This window comes from Lathyrus oleraceus, chromosome 5 (assembly GCF_024323335.1).
Source record: "Lathyrus oleraceus cultivar Zhongwan6 chromosome 5, CAAS_Psat_ZW6_1.0, whole genome shotgun sequence".
Lineage (NCBI taxonomy): Eukaryota > Viridiplantae > Streptophyta > Magnoliopsida > Fabales > Fabaceae > Lathyrus > Lathyrus oleraceus.
In genome coordinates, this window is record NC_066583.1 from 173,945,074 (window position 1) to 173,962,581 (window position 17,508).

Below are 17,508 nucleotides of genomic sequence, written 5' to 3' on the forward strand. Positions count from 1 at the left end.
TCAACTGTCCATTTAATCAGTGATTGGATGATTGCAATTGGTTTGTGGGAGTTCATTCATGTCCAAATAGTCATCATATACCATGCCAAACACCATCATGGAAGAATTTGGAGCCAGATCATGAATTTCCCAAAACGGAAACTGGGCCTGTAACTGAAACTTGCCATAAATGGAAAGTTTTGATCCTCAAACTTACATCATGATACAAGCCTCAAATGAATTTTTGCCCAACATGAAAGTTGAAGATCTTGTTCTCCCATTTCCAAAAAGTCATAGAACTCTCAATTCCCATGTGTGGTTGGCAAGTTATGATCGAATCGATTTCAGAAAATCTTGAACTTCAAAGGGCCATATCTCCCAAACCGTTTGGCCAAATTTGGTGGGGTTTTTTCCTACAAACCACATTTTTCATCCTCTTTCCAAAAATATAAATTTCATGACCTAAAACCTTACCAATCAAAATGGCATTTTTGGACCTTTTTCATTTAAATTCAAAGTTTGACCAAGAGTTGACTTTTTGACTCAAACATTTTTTCAGCATTTGGCCAATTGGGAAAGCTCATAAATGTCATTTTAAGTGTGTTTGCAAAGCCAAATTATGCAGAACATGTGGATATTGCTTGGTTGCTTGGATTGTAAGAAAAGTACCATTGCACCATACTTGTTTATGCATCCACCATACCATGGTTTGTACTCTCAAAACAGAAGTTAGCAAGCCATTTTTTCTGTCATGTTGAAACCTCATTATGTAGCCATACTCTAAACAGTACATAAAGCCATTCTTGCTTACTTGGATTGAGGAGGAAAGTACATTGCTTCAACAGCCAAGTGCAATAGCCATAACTTGTACTGTCCAATAGCAGTTTGGACAGCACTACTTTTCTGTCAAGAGAGGCTCATGGCAGTCACAAGAAAGGGAGGAGTGCAACAGAACTGACCAAGACTCATTGATGCTAAAAAACTGCTTTGGCCATGTTCTAAAAAACTGTCAAAAACTCAAAACCACAAAGCCATCTCAAACCAAACAGTAACAGCATGGTTTTCTTTTTCTTTTTCCCTGTCATGAGCAACATGCTGCAGCAGAAGGAAGCATGGCAATCTTGATGACACATCCATATTCATCATTGTGAAACAAGGAAAAAACCAACACAAACCAACAGTTTCACCACTTTTTTTTTTCTGTTATATAAAAACTGCAGCAAAGACCAACTAAAAAACCCTTACCTTGTACCTTGTTTTGGTATTCACCTCAATTTCTCATAACAGCCTTGCCCTCTTTCTGTCATGGACAGAACCTAACATAACAAAACCTAAAAACTCACTTCACTGGATTTTGACCAAAAACCAACTTGACCTAGCTACTTGCACTTTCCTTCAAAAGCCTGGCAACATTTTCACCCTCATTTCCCTGTCATAAAACCAACAACAGCACTTTATTTTGAGTTGGATTTCAGAAAACCTGCACACACCTTGCCCTCTTGCTGTCATGAGCAACAACCTAACCAAAAAACCAAAAACCAATCTCATTCATTTTCAAAACACACCACCTTGCATTTTTTTTTTCTGTCCAAGCCCCTAGTAACCTAACCTGCATCCATTCCACCATTTTTCTGCCATTTAGAAAACCTACAGCAGCAGGACAGCAGAAGAGGATTGGATTGACTTGGCTTGGGCATTTTATCAAGCAAGCTGTCAAACTCCAAAGAGGAGAGGATTTTGGCACAATACAAAACAGCATAACTTGCTGTCCAATTTCAAGAGGCGATCATGACAGCAGCCCCCTCATTTTCTTTCTGTCATGAGTATTGCCATCTTGCTTGGCATTTTTCTCAAAGAATCATGACCAACCAAAACCCTTGATGATTTGCATTTTGATCTTTCTGTCAAAACAAAAACATAACAAGATTAATCCCAGCTAGCCATAATAATCAACTGCCTGCAGCATCCAAAAACCTGCCTTGCCACCAAAAAAAAAACAGCTAATAGCAGGTTTTGAAAAGAGATTTTTCTGTTAAGAAGGAAACCACAACAGCACACTTCCATCAAATTTCCCTGTCAAAACAAACCAGTAGCATAGCCAACCCTATTTTGCCTTGCTAACCAACAAAACCTTGTAATTTCTAAAACCACCTAACTGCATTTTAGCCATGTTTCAAAAGCTTGCTAACAGCCACATAGCAGGACCAACCATGTTATTCCAACCAAAACCAAACCTTGCCATTTGCAATTTACTGTCATAACAAAACCTAGCAAACCAATACACTCTCTAAAAATTGGACTTAGCCTTTTGGCCTTGGTTGATCAAAAACCTCACCAACATCAACCAACATCCTACAGCATCAAAAAGACAGCATCCTGCAGATCCCAACTTTGTTGAAAATTGACAAAAGAAATGAAAAAGCCCTGCATCCTTTTTTCTTCACAACCAAGTAAGCTTTTGAATCCCTTCTTTTGCCTTGCTATGTTATGTTTGTTAAAAGGTCTTTCCATGCTTGTTCTTGTGCAACTTGAGTCATGCTGATTGGTTACACATATCATGAAAAATTTGGATTTCACTTTGCATGCTCAAACCTAGTTTCCTTCGATTTGCTTGTTTGTTGTTGCTTCAGTGAAAACCATTGCCATATTTTGTGTTACCTGATGTTTAATGATGCTGTTGGTACCTTGGATTGCAATTTCTGGACACATTAAATTTTGAGATACATGATGATGAATGTATGTTGCCTTGCTGTTTGAAACCAAACACTCCGCCCAGAATTCTTCTTGATTGCTGTTGCTTAGGTTGTTTATAATTCTGCGTGAAGAACCTTGTTTACCATGCCAAGTGGTTTTGTGTTGATGTTGGTGATACCATATTGAACACCATGCTGTGTGTTGCTACTGATTAATGATGCTTCATGATGATATTTCATGGCCATGATTCTTGTTTGATACTGTTGTTTATGTGTTGGTAATTTAAATGATGAGCATGGATAATGATAGTGAACGCTGCTCATGTTAAACTTTGTCCTGCCCAGAATTTTCTCAAGATTTTGTTGGTTTGTTGTTAATAATGCATAATGATGTTGTTTAGCTATCATGAGGATTGCCATGATGGAATTTCAATTGATGATGATTACATGTATGGTGAACATAGGCTGCCATTTTGAAACCTTAAGCTGTACAGGATTTCCTATGAGCATGTTTGCTTGTTTGTGTTGAGGCTGCATAAGTGCCATTGCCATATTGTCTTGTTCTTGCTGTTGGAATTTTGCTGTTGGGTGAACAACACAAGCTCGACTTGCTGCTGCTACAACCAAGCGCATAAACCTTAGCCATTTCCCAAATTCCTGTTGGTTGCTGTTGTTTGCTTTTAATTGCATGAACCATTGCCTTACTATGCTTTTGTTCATGGTCGAATTTGGCTTAGTGATGATGTTACCTTGCCATGATTGATCATTGATGCAGTTTTGTTGTTTGTTGTTCATGATTGATTGTTGCCAATACCATTGCCATGCTTAAACCCTAAGGGGTTATGTGAAAACTCAGATTTTGCACTTGTCTGGCCGTGCTACTGTTCCATTGGCTGGGAGCCAATAGGAACATTTCATTTCTTTCCTCAAAACGCAGTAGTTTCAATTAGTGAGGTCTTTAATTACAAGTATGCCATTCTGTTGACTTGTGTTGACCAATTGCCATGCCTATTGTTTCATGCTTCATCCAATTTTTCATCCAACTTCATAAATTAATTTCCAATTCATTTTTCATCCAAAAATTATGATTCTTTTTCCATGATGTTCATAATTGAGTCTATTATTTAATTATGAATTTTAATTAATTTTTCATTGGCTGGATTTTGAATGATAATTGGCTTTCTAACATGTGTGCATAAATGATACCTTGTGCCATTTCAATTGTGAAATTGTAATATTGCATCCAATGAGCTTGAAATTATTTGTGGTGAAACTAGACACATTGACCTTCATTTCCATATAAAGTTTGTGCATTTGTCATTTGTGGATTGAGAGTTATGATTTTTTGAAGTCATGTGTTGCATTTGGTGTCATACCATGATCATGTATTTTCACAAATTTTGTTCACACACTTCCCCACATCCAAATGACTCCAAATTTTGCATGAATGATCCCTTGTATGTCTAATTGATGTATGATTTTTCTTGGAATTAATCATGCTATTTTCCATTTGTTTGAGATTTTTCCTCTCTGCCTAGTCAAATGTTGACTTTGTGTGACACATGTTCCCATTTCATTTGTGAAATTCTCATACTTTATTAGATGGACATGAAATTTTGCATGAGATAACTAGACATCCTCATCTTTTCCATGGCTTTAGTCCCATTCATTTATCATACACCATTCTTGACTTATGATTTTTCTAAGTTGATGCATGTTTGGTTGACTTCTTTGAGCATGTTCAAATTGGCTTTGACTTTCTGATTTTCATTGACTGCCTTCCACTTGTCCAAATGGGATGGAATTTGACATGCTTACCATGCTATGTGTTAGGTTTGATCATGATTTATTTGGTGATTTTTGGAAAATGTTTAGATTGCTTTTTATGCAAGTCTTGCTGTTGACTTCTATGAGCTCCTGTTTGCCATGTTTTGACCTAAATGGTTCATGAAATGATGATAGTGATTGGTATGGATGTGAATCCAATTGGTTGTGTTTCCTAACGGTTTGAACATGATTTTGGATACTTGCCTCTTGCTGTTTGGACTTTCTCATTCACTTTTGACCCTAGGCTTGCCCTAGTGGTCCTGCTACTCACTTTTGAGTTTGTAATTTCAGGTTGACCATCAAATGGCCATTAAGACCAATTCTTTTGATTGAGCTTATCCAAGCATCATTGCCTGACCTCTTTGTTTTGTAGGTGGCTTGGCTCACATGCCATAAGCCTTGTACCTTGCACATCCATGTGCCTCCAATTGACTGTTGGTTTCTGTTTCTGTTTGTTTTGTTTGAAGTTGCATACTAACATCTGCTTGACTGTTTCAGGTGCTTTAGTTGCTTAGTTCCTTGTGAACTTTTTGCTTTGCTTTGCTTGTATAAGCAATTTGCATTGAGGTATGCCTCCTTTACTTCATGTAGTCTGGAAGACCTGGTCTGTTACTTGGCCAGGCAACTGTCTGAAGTCCTCCTTAAGAGGCAATGTTTGTGGATGCTTACTTTTGTCCCTGCATAGAGTCAAAGACCTCCTAAGTGAAGAGGCAATTGGTGGAAGGTAGGGATATGCAATCTATCCCCCACTATTCAGTGTGTCATCTGCTTTGCACACACCATCGTGTTGATGCATTGCAGATACGAACCCAAGATCTTGTACGACTGTACAGTTGAGTCAGTTTTAATGTGTAGAAGGGTTCCCACTTTCTGAACCCACACATTCTTGTCTTGAGCTCTCCCAGGCCAGGGATAAGAGCTGTGAGGTCTCATCCTCATTTCATCCTTTCATCTGCTTCACCTTAGTCTCTCAATGGCAAGGTTAAGAGCAACATTCACCCCATTCCAGAGGTTTGTTTGTCAAGGTTGATATGACCCCTTGACTAAAACCTAACCCTTGTTTGAGCCACTTGTTTGTGTATAGCGTGTGCTATCTGTGCTTGTAGGATAGTTTGACTTGCTTCCTGTGCAAGTTAGGATAGTTTGACTTGCTTCCTGTGCAAGTTAGGATAGTTTGACTTGCTTCCTGTGCAAGTTAGGATAGTTTGACTTGCTTCCTGTGCAAGTTAGGATAGTTTGACTTGCTTCCTGTGCAAGTTAGGATAGTTTGACTTGCTTCCTGTGCAAGTTAGGATAGTTTGACTTGCTTCCTGTGCAAGTTAGGATAGTTTGACTTGCTTCCTGTGCAAGTTAGGATAGTTTGACTTGCTTCCTGTGCAAGTTAGGATAGTTTGACTTGCTTCCTGTGCAAGTTAGGATAGTTTGACTTGCTTCCTGTGCAAGATAGGATTGTTTGACTTGCTTCCTGTGCAAGTTAGGATTAGTTTAGACTTGCTTCCTGTGCAAGTTAGGTTTTGCTTGGCTTGCTTCCTGTGCAAGTTAAGTGTGTGTGGCTTGCTTCCTGTGTGAGCCATACTTAGGATAGGTTGGCCCTTGTGCCATTTAGCTAGAAACCTTAACTTAGGGATGATTTTGCATGATAACATCTAGGCTCGAGTCGTAGTCTCCCTAGTGTTGTGTCTCCCTCTGTTATCTGGTTAGGCTAGTCCTTTATCCCTGCGTAGGGGAACTACATCGCCCTGATCTTCATACCAGATGAAGTATGTAGGCAGGAGATTGAGCTGATCTCTCCGGGCGCCCTTTCTTTCTTTTGTGTGTGTTGTCTGACAGTTGCTAGGCTCGAGTGCCTGACTCCTTAGCAATTTGTTGTCTGTCTGTTTGAGTGTGTGCTTGACAGTTATAGGCTGAGTCCCCGACTCCCTATCTATCTGTTGTGTGCGTTTAGGTTCGGATGTCAATGTAAGTCCAGTGATTGGCATTTGGGCTCCATGTTTGCCTCTTTGTGTGTGTTTTAGGTTCGGATGCTGATATAAGTCCAGAGATTGGCAGTCGGGCTCCACGTTTGCCTGTGTCTGTTTGTTTGTTTGTGTGCGCGTCAGCCGAGCTACGAATGCTCTGATTCTTCTCTCGTCCGAGAAGATACGTATGCATAGGATGCGATATCCTAGCGAGCACGTGTCGTTTCCCAGTCCGAACTACTTGGACTCTGATGTCTATGCCTGATAGACTAAGTAGGCCCAGGATGCGACATCCTGCCGAGTCAGTTTCAGTCAGTTTCTTTTGTCTCTTTTCAGCCAGTGTGTGTGTTTGAGCAGTGTTTAGCAACCATTTCCCTTCCTATTGTGCGTGGATCCCGTAGAGTACTACGGATGCGTAGGGGTGCTAATACCTTCCCTTCGCATAACCGACTCCCGAACCCATCCTCTTTGGTCGCGAGACCATGTTCTTTTCCCAGGTTTACTCTGAGCGTTTCCTTTCCCTCTTTTGGGATAAATAACGCACGGTGGCGGCTCTGTTGTTCTTTCTTTTCCCGCCGGTTTTTCGCGCGACGCGACAATGACATCTGACAGAAGAGAGCCTGCATCTCAAGGAAGCCTAATTGATCAATTGAAAGATACCTGCAAGGAATTAGAGAAGGGTATGAAGGTGGCCAAGGCAAGAAAAGAAGCTTTAGAAGCTCTTATTTATAGGCTGGAAAAAGAGGAGTTAGAGAAGACTGGTAAGGATGAAAAAGCATAATCCAGTGGCAGCTCTGAGTGTTTTGAAGCTGAAGATGAAGGTGAAGGTGATACTTCTTCTTCTGATTAATGGTTCCTGCCTGAATTGAAGACTGGGAGGTGTGGTGGAAGCTGGGCTGCTGTTTGGAAGGCTGTTGTCTTGTTTTTTTTTTATTTAGTATTTTGTGGCAGTCCTTATTGATGCATGTTATGTAATATTTAGGGCTCTTAATGAGTTCCTTGAATTTGTTCATTATCTCAGCTTTCAGCTGTGTATAATGATGGTGTGTACTTCCTGAATATTTTGTTTTAACATGCTTAATGTTATAACATCTGATCTAACATTCTCTGCTAGGCTAATAGACATTTATTTTGTCTAATTGGTCACCTTTGGTCAATTTTGACTAAAAAGGGGGAGAAGTGCTTGATATGGAAGCTTTTGTGGAAGTTGTATGTGGCTGGACAGAAGGACAGCTATTATTGAAAGAAGTGCACAGGTGCTACAGATGTTTACAGATGTCAAAGAGGATGTCTGATATGGTGCACAGGTGCTGATGTTGAAGCAGATGTGAGAATGACATTCTGGCTGGTACAGGTGCTGGAGTTACAGTAGCTGTTATTTGTTGTATGCACAGATTTAGGGGGAGAAGGAATACCCTTGTGCAATGTGCGTTTGTGTGTCTTACTAGTTGCATCCATAACTAGTATTCTGTTGTTTGTTGCACAGATTTAGGGGGAGGAGAAGTACCCTTGGGCATATGTGCATTACTAGTAGTTATATCTAGTAATTGTTATTGCTTCTGCTGCTGTTTAAACTTCTGATAAGTTGTTTAACTGCTGGTAGTTTTCCTTGTGAACAAAAAGGACAGATATATGTTTTAGCCAAAATTTGCCAAAGGGGGAGTTTGTTGATTCTAAGTGTTGGCAGCAATTTTGGTAAAACAAAGAGTGTTCACAAGATGTCATATGAGATGTCTTAACATAAGATATCCTATGTACCTGCTGGAGTTCAAGAACATGTGCAAGCAGGATTGTTTCAGAATGCCACATACAATGCCATGGCTTCTGATATTGGCTGTACCTACTGGAGCTTAAATGGAAGACATGTTCATGCAGGATTGTGTCAGATGACATACACAAGGACATGACATCTGATATGGTTGTTCCTGCTAAAAGCTATAAAAGGAATTATTGGATTATGCATGGTTTTTCCAGGATGTCAGACCCGATGTCATGACATACTGTACACAGAACATTCAGTATGAATGTCTGGTGTTTTATGATTGCATAATTAATGGAAATCTTTGGATGATTGAAGATATGGCTAGCTGGCGCATTCAATCATGGATTACAACCAGATTTACTTATTTTCCAAGGAGATCTATACAGCTGTTATAAAAAGATTTGATTGGAAAATAGATTTAGGGTTTTCAAGATGTCCAAGCCCAACAGAAGGCTTCTATAAAAAGGGACTTAGAAAACCTATTTGAACACACAACCAAGACTGAGAGAAATACATAGAGAGAGCTAGGGTTTGTGTCTGTTTAGTCGTAAGACTTGTAGGTCATTCAAGTCATCCATTGATGATTGAATTGGACTGATTTGTGGTTGTAATTTGTCACTCTAAAGCTGTTAAGCAAGAGTGTGTGTCTTCTTGATCAAAGCTTTGAAGCAAGATCAAGAGTGTGTCTTCTTGATTGAAACTGTGAAGTAAAATCAAGAGTGTGTAATTGAAAAGTATTTTCTTTTCTCAAGGGATTGTTGTTTAAAATCACTGGTGTGTGATTGTAAGGGAAGTGAATGGGTTCTCATATCTAAGAGTGCTTAGGTAGAAGTTGCACGAGTAGAGATTAGGTGATAAAGACTGTAACTTGTTAAAGTGTACGGAGAGTCTTTGAACTAATTCTATTTTAGTGAATTTCCTTCCTGGCTTGGTAGCCCCCAGACGTAGGTGCGTTGCACCGAACTGGGTTAACAATTTCTTGTGTTATTCGCTTTACCATTCTGTTTTGTTTATCCATTGTTTATTACCAGATATTAGTGTCGTGACATTACCTTCGACATCTTATATCTGATACCAGAATTTCACGACGCAAAACCTTCGGGTCCGAACAGGTCGAGTCACAGGTCGACCTAATTCTGGAAAATCTGGTTGAGTCGACTCATCCACTCCTTGCATCGACTCATTCCTTTTTTCTTCTTCTTTGAACCATGTTCCTTCAGGTCCGAACAAGTTGACTCCCCGGTCGACCCAATTCCGGGGAACCTATTTGAGTCGACTCACCCACTCCTTACGTCGACTCATTTTCCGTTTCCTTGAACCATTTTGCCGCGGGTCCGAACAAGTCGGCTCCTAGGTCGACTTAACCCTGGAATGAACTCTGTTTGAGTCAACTCATTCCCTGTTTGAGTCGACTCATAGCCTGTTTTATAGGAATTTTTGCACTGCTGTGAGAATTGAACCTTTGGACCGAAACATGAACTCCCATCATCAAAGATAGCCAAGGCTTGCAATTCAAGATGAATGCATACCTGCATAAACACAAAAAAAAACCACGAGTCAGCTGAAGCATCCTATATAACCTCATTCATGGTCCCGATGCAAGCACTCGACGAAACCTCAAATAACAAGTTCAGTACCTAATTAGGCTTCAACCCAACACATTGTGAACACAGTAAATCTGCAACAAAACAAGTGCAACAAAATTCCCAAACTCTGCATTAACCTACAACTGCAAGTCACCCACACCTAAGCCAAATAGATAACAGGTTATTAGTCAACATTAAAGCCTAATTTCATTCAAGTTTCCACTCGCTATAACCCGTCACTATTAGAATCACTCAAAACCAACCAATTAACCAATTAACTAACCCAACAACCTAACTTCCAACTCAGTGAGTTAACCAACTAAACTCACTGAGTTCACCCCAACTAACTCCTAAGCTAGCTCCTAACCTGTCAATAACTAACTCCAAGCCAAGTTAATCCCAAGCCTAATCACTACAAATTTACATGTTCATCATCATTTCAGAGGTCACCTTTTAGCAATCATCACCTTCAATCCTCTGCAATCATTCTCTCTGAATCCTCTCCCTCTCACACTCAAAGCTCAATTTCTAAAAACTCCATTGAAGCTTCATATTGAAGCTTCAAGAAGAGTGAGCTCAACCTCATCACATTACAAATTTTTTGAAGAAGAAGAATTGGAAAACAAGCAAGCCAGGAGGAAGTAAAGGCAATATCGTACCTGCTTGTACAACTGATTTTCCGTCTTCATCTTGTCCAATCAACACTTGCCAGAGCAAGTCTCAACTTTAGAGGTAGGTCCATTTTTCATCATTTCATTGCATTTTGGTTGTTATGTTGAATATTACACCATGCTGTTGCAAAACCCCATAATGAGGAACCCCAAATCTTGTTCACAGAGGTGTATTTCAGATCTCACTTTTTAGGATTCTTGAGGGATTGGTTTCAGTTATGGATTTGGACCAAGAAATAGAGGCTTTGGAGTTTGGATTCTTGTTCAAGAGATGGAAAAGAAGACGGAGGTGGGTCTATTGTTCATTTCTGGTGGCCGCCGCCGCCAGAAGCGTTTTTCGGCACGGTGGCCTGTGGCGGAGCTCCGACGCCGTCAATATGAGCTGCCATGGAGAAAGAGAGTGAATTCATATTCAAATTTTGTTGGCTTTTTCCAAGCCAGTTCCCAATCTTTGGGCTTAATTCTGCGTGGGCTTGATTCATCCAAGCCCAAAGTGAAATTACTATCTCACTCCAGTTACTCTGCTGCACTCCCTGGCTGAAAGGAACCTGTCCATCATTGGGCTTTGGCAACTGAAGCCCATGCTTTTGGACCCTGTCTTTCCCTCTTTTTCCAGCACACATACAAACCAAGCCTACACCCCTGTTTTGCAAAGGCCCCTTCTATTTTATTTGGCTTTGTTTGTTATTTGGTTTTGTTGATTAGATTAATTTTGATTGTTAGAATCTAGGTTAATTAGACCAATTAGGAGTTAATTCGGAATTCCAAAATATTTTAAATATTGTTATGTTTATTAAAACTCTTGAGTTATATTAGAACCTAGATTTGAATAGGATTTTTTAGGAATATTACCATTTTTAGAAATTGGAACATTTTAGCACCTAATAGCATTTTTTTTTGCAATAGGATAGTTTAGGATTTGATTGAGCTTAACTAGAATTTTCATAATTAGAATTCTTGATTCAATAACTATAAAATTGTCAAAAGACCATTTTACCCTTTAGGTGTAATTTTGGACATTTTTCTTAACAATAACTTGTTCCTTTAGGAATTAACATAGAATTTTTAATCAAGTTTGATTAACAATTACATGTTCCCTTAGGATTAGTGTAAGACCCCAATTTTTACCCTAAGATCCCTCATGCAATTTCATCATAAGTATTAGCATTGGGATCATACCTTGGCATCCTCCTTACCCCTCTTTCATTGGGTTTGTTTTGGGAGAGATCACCAGGCACCATGTGATTGTATGATACTTATATTTTATCATTTTACTAACCAAAATACCTAAAATATGTATTTGTATTTGCCTAACTCTTTTGTAGGTAGGGCATGATCACCATTGATCTATCAAGTTCATATATAGGGTTTGAGACCCTCATGACAAAGAGCACAACCATGAATTGGTCCAAGAATGGTTATGAGCATCATATATGAGTTCCAATGATCTCTACATGTCATATTGATCATGTTTTCTTCAAGAGTTTGAGGGTGATTTGCCTTGGAAACCCTAGTTTGACTGGGTATCTTGAGTAGCTTCTTCAACAAGCTATCTCACCAATTGATCAAATTTTTCAAGGGACACTTCAAAGTTCATCATCTTATGCATATTATATCTACCATGAGCCAAGAAAGTCAAGAGAATTGAAGGTTAGCAAGTTGGTTGATGGTGGTTGGCCAGATGAATTCATCTAATAAAAAATGGGTCTCCCTAGACCCTATCTCCTACAATTTTCACCATATGAAAATGATTATAAGATAAAAGTTACTCTAAGTGACATTCCAAACAACTTTCATGTTGAGACCTAGAGCTAGTTTTGCTTGGAAAAACATTTTCTATGTTGAAACATTATAGGTCATTTTGTCTAAACCCTAATTTAAAAGTCAACTCCCCAAGGCCATAACTTGCTCAAGTTTTATGAGATGAAAGATTTACGAGTTTCAAAATCAAATTCAAGATGTCTACTTCAACTTTTAAGTTTTTAGTGGAAGCAAATTCAACTTTTATGAGCATGTGATATGAGGATACATTATAGGTCATTTTTGACCTATACCATTGAACAAGTGATTTTTTCAAACTTCAAAAATGCATAAATCTATCATTCTAAATCCAAATGACATGAAATTGGTGACCATTTTGAAGGACTTTGAAATAGATACAACTTTGATGTAGACACTTTTCTCATTTTAAGCTCACATAAAAAGTTAAGTAAGGTGGAATATTGAGATATATTACTTTACACTTAGGAAAATTTTCAACATGTTGAAATTTCCAAACTTCCACCTAAAATTCACCATGATCCAAGTTCCAAATGAAAAAGTGTCTAACATCAAAGTTGTTCCACTTGATCTAAGCTTTCCAAAGAACCCAAGTTCATGCATTTTGGATGAGGTTTGCTAGGGCTGTGCATGGCTCTAACAAAGCTACATCATTGGAGGAAATCAAATGTACAAACTTCATTTCACATTGCCTTGCCATTTAAGTTTCATTCATACTTTAACATGATTGATTTTAGACCTTAATGCGTTGCCTCATGGGCCTGTACATGCCCATGCACTCGTGCCATTCACATTGCTAAATTTGGACAAAATTTCAAGTGTGCAAATATCACTCCCTCATGCTATAAATACATGACCTCTGTGCTCAATTCAAACACACCTTGCACGCCAACTTTGCCCCCCAATTCAAACACACCTCTCATTCTAAAGGAAAACCTGAGAATTTTCAATTTGAAAATTGAGTTTGAATCTCAACTGTTGGAGATTCAAAAACTTCAGGATCCAAAGCCTTGCACCCTTGCTAATCACTTCATGCAAGCTTCTCAAGTGTGATCAGATCGTGTTTGAAGCAAGCAACATCAAGTTCTGCACAGTATTGAAGGTAATTTTCAGAAAACTTCATATCTTCGATTCTCACTCAATTCTTATCAATTCTCTTGGATCTTTGGTTGTCTGAAGTTATACCAATGTAGGTAAGAAGATTGAGTTGGTTAGAGGTCAAATCGAAGCAACTCAGTTGACACACCTCAAAATTTAACTCCTCATATCTTTCTATATATGTGGAGTTAGTTAAAATTGAGGTGACATTCGTGATCTATATCATTTTATCTTTCAGATCATGTGCTCTTTTGTCATTTATGATGTGGTGATGACTGAACCAGTCCGACTAGGGTCATCAGAGAAGATGACTGGCTTTTGGCTCTGGCAATGAGCTGGAAGTGTTCAGAGCCATTAGATGAGGTTGAAATGTTTTAATCTCGTGCGTTGCTTTTAAATACCAAGCCTATGCCGCATTGACTGCAGTACACCATGGAACGCGCACGCTGATCCACTTGTTCTTCCACCTCAATTAATGAGGGAGATCAAGTGGTCCACGTTTTTTTGATTTTTTGATTTTAATTTTTATTCCTTTGATTTTCATTAATTCATATTAATTTTAATATTGATCCAAAAAATATGAGAGTTTCACCAAATTTTTTTAAATAAATTCCTCTATCATATTCTGAATTAAAATTATTTTTTGGATCATTATTAATAATTTTCATGATTTAATTAATTTTGTGATTGTTTTTAATTGTTTAAGAATACTTTTAAGTCTTTAAAAATTCTGAATCTTTTCTCCAAGGTCCTTTGATCTTGTTTGACCTATGATAAATCTCATGGCCATTTCTTTGGTGTTTTGATGAGGTTTTAGGAATTTGACAAACCATATTTAATTTAAATGCATTATTTTAGTATTTTTTAAATTGAATAAATTCCAATTAATTATGTTGACCTATTGTGATGACTTGTATAAATTTGACTCTTATTGTTGGGCCTTGGTCAAGGTTGATTTGACTTTGTCAAGTTAATATCATTGGATTTATGGGATTAATGGAATGTACATTCCATCTCCCAAAATGAATGAATGATATTAATTTGGTAAAAGTCCTCCTTTTACAAATTTGACTTTTGATTCATTCTCCTCACTCTTCATCTCATTCCCATTCTTTATGCATTCATCTCATTTGGCCTATGATATCTCTAAGTCCTGAGGCTAGTTGATTGTAAAATCAACATAAGTATGGATGAGATTAGACCACCTCTTTTGTATACTATTTTTATGTGTGGTATGTTTCATGAGTATAGTCTATTATACTATGTCTGTAACATGAATTAACACCCAAATTCTATTGCCCGACCTCAAATAGTTGTGGCTTCTACATAAGTCCAATTGTGATTGCTTAACATAGCGCTAAATTTGTGACACAAAAAGGCATAACATTCTAGTTAGTGAGATTGTAAGTCTCCCTTCTTTCATGGTATTGTGTGGAAACTTGGCCTTTTTTCCTTCCTTTGGAAGATGTCTTGGTTCAAGGATCCATGCTTGTGATAAGTGGGTTGAGTGTTCTCCAAAGAATGACTTAAAATGAAAAGCAAAAGCAAAATAATACTAACTTCTAACTCATTAACAACTAACATTTAATTTCAAGTCCTTTATTTTAATGCACTTTAATTTTTAAGTTTTATCATTTATCATTATTCATACCATTCTAATTGTTTATGTTAATGTCATTTTCCCTTGTGTGATATATCTTGCTTGTGTATATTTTGTTTGTTTGTGTGGTTTTGGACCATTAAAGTACATAATAAGAACAAAAACCCTAAAAAACACTTTTGTGTGGACTGTTTACTTAATCTTGGACAAATTGGACTTAGAATTTAGGCAACCTCCCTATGCTAAAGGACTTGGACAATGCCAACTTTTGTGAAACCAAATGATTGCAATTTGAAACTTCATCAGATACATCATTCAAGATCCCTTTGAGTTCATCTGCAACATGATCATTGTGAAGCTGTTATTTTGAGCCTGTGACTTATGGCATTATGGAATTCATCTGCTACATGGGCAAATCTGAAGAAGATCATGGAGTGGCTAAAGCTTGGATGTGGCTATCTTTATTTGATGCCTTTCTCTTTAAGTTAATAGTGTATGCATTGTTTGTTGCTTGATTCTAATATCCAAGGGAATTTGGGGTTTCTATATGGCATTCTTGCCTATTGGATTGCTACCCATCGGTCAGATCTTTTCAACTCTTAACTTTTAATTTTGTGCATAGGTTTAGTCTCTTCATCTCCTCCCCATCTCTTTAATTTCAAAATATCTCCCTTCTTTTAAAAAAACTTCTTTGTTTGAACTTGTTATTTTTCTAAATTTTGACCACTTTGCAAACTAGAAACTTTGGCCTTAGGACGTTGCATTTTCAAACTTCTTTTCTTAATCAAACTTGTGAATGAACTTAATTATACTTGACTTAAACTTTCAAAAAGCAAAAAAGAACTAACTCATTCAAACCATTTTTAGGCCTTTGTGCCTTTCAAACTTAATTTTGCTAAAAGCAATGCATCCACTTTGAAATTTGTATCACGAACTACGAGTTTTTGATCCCTCATTTTTATGTTGGTACGTAGGCACAAGTCCGAAGGTCTTGTAAAACACAAAAATATAATTAATGAATTCTTTTCTCATCCCACCACTCTATTTGTTTGTAAACATCCTTTTTGTACAAAATACATATGCATACAAAAAAGGGCTCCCTAGGAGTACCTAGGACAGTTTGGGTGCTAACACCTTCCCTCTGTGTAACCAACCCCCTTACCTGTAATCTCTTACATTTTATTAGTTTTGATTTGAAAACTTCTTACTTTTGGGTTTTATTCGTACTTTTTCCCTTTTCCCTTGGAAATAATAAAAGCGCGGTGGCAAATCTTGGTTTTTGATGTCTAGCTTATCCATAGCTTGACGATCATGAATTTACCGCTACAATTAGCTTGTGAATAATTCTAACCATTAGATTAGGTCTTACCTAGTTTCTTAAATCAAAACAAACCCATGATTAAATTGATCAAAAGCAATTTTGATCAATTAAATCCTTTGAACTTGTATAATCCCACATTCTAAATTGAGTGAACAAAAGACCATTGGTCACTTAATAAGACTTTTTATTCTAAGTTGTGGAACTCGAAGCCTCAAGTCAAGATCTTCAAACAAGGCATCCCTAGTCACATAAAGTAGCGGATTATACAAAATAAGTCAAAGGTCAACACTTGGTAAACACGATTCAAATTGTACAACACGAGCCTTAAGTAGTAAGGGATGATGAGATGGAGTCTCTCCTATCCTCATCTAGAGTGACTTTGTGTATGGGGCGTATGCCCCAAATATTCAAAGCGTTCTCCCTTATTCATAGACTTTAGTACAATACGAATCGATTAAACTACCAAGTCTTCTTCATACAAAATCAACATCAACATAAGGATCAACAATGAAGATTCTTTGCCAGCAACTTGTCAGTTAAGAGAAGTATCATGCGAAAAGAACCTTAAGTAATAGGGAATAACGAGACAGAGTCTCTCCTATTCTCGTCTAGAGCGGCTTTGTGTATGGGGCGTATGCCCCAAATATTTAAAGCATATCCCTTATTCATAGACTTTAGTGTGATTCTTATCAATCGACTGTCAAGTCTCTTATCGCTTCACTCTCTTACTTCATTCATTTCTCCATCTCTATTCACTTCAATTCTAACCATTCAATCATTCTTTTGCCTCCAATCATCTTACTTTTAGCCCTAGTGGGCTGAACTACAAAAACTCTGATTTCCTTATTGCACTATAAGGATATGTAGGCAGGAGAATTCATATTCTTCGCGAGCTACCCTATTTATAAATCAATCATTCTCCATTCATTCAATCATATCATCCTTTTGAGATCAATCATACTTCTCCTTGGACTCCTTGTTTATCCTTTTGGGACGTCTTAACGACAATCCATCTCATCAATCGAGAGTTGTTTGTTCTGTCACCCAAACATTTAATTCATTCTTTTTCGGCTAAGACACCACTTTGCTCTTTGATTAAGAGTCTATCCCTTCCTTGGATCCAAGATATTATTCTTATTTGATCTCAAATTGTTTTTCCCCATCCAGTGATATACTGTTTCCTTGTACACAATAATACTTTCTCTTGGGCCCCGCTATTACCCCTTAGAGACGT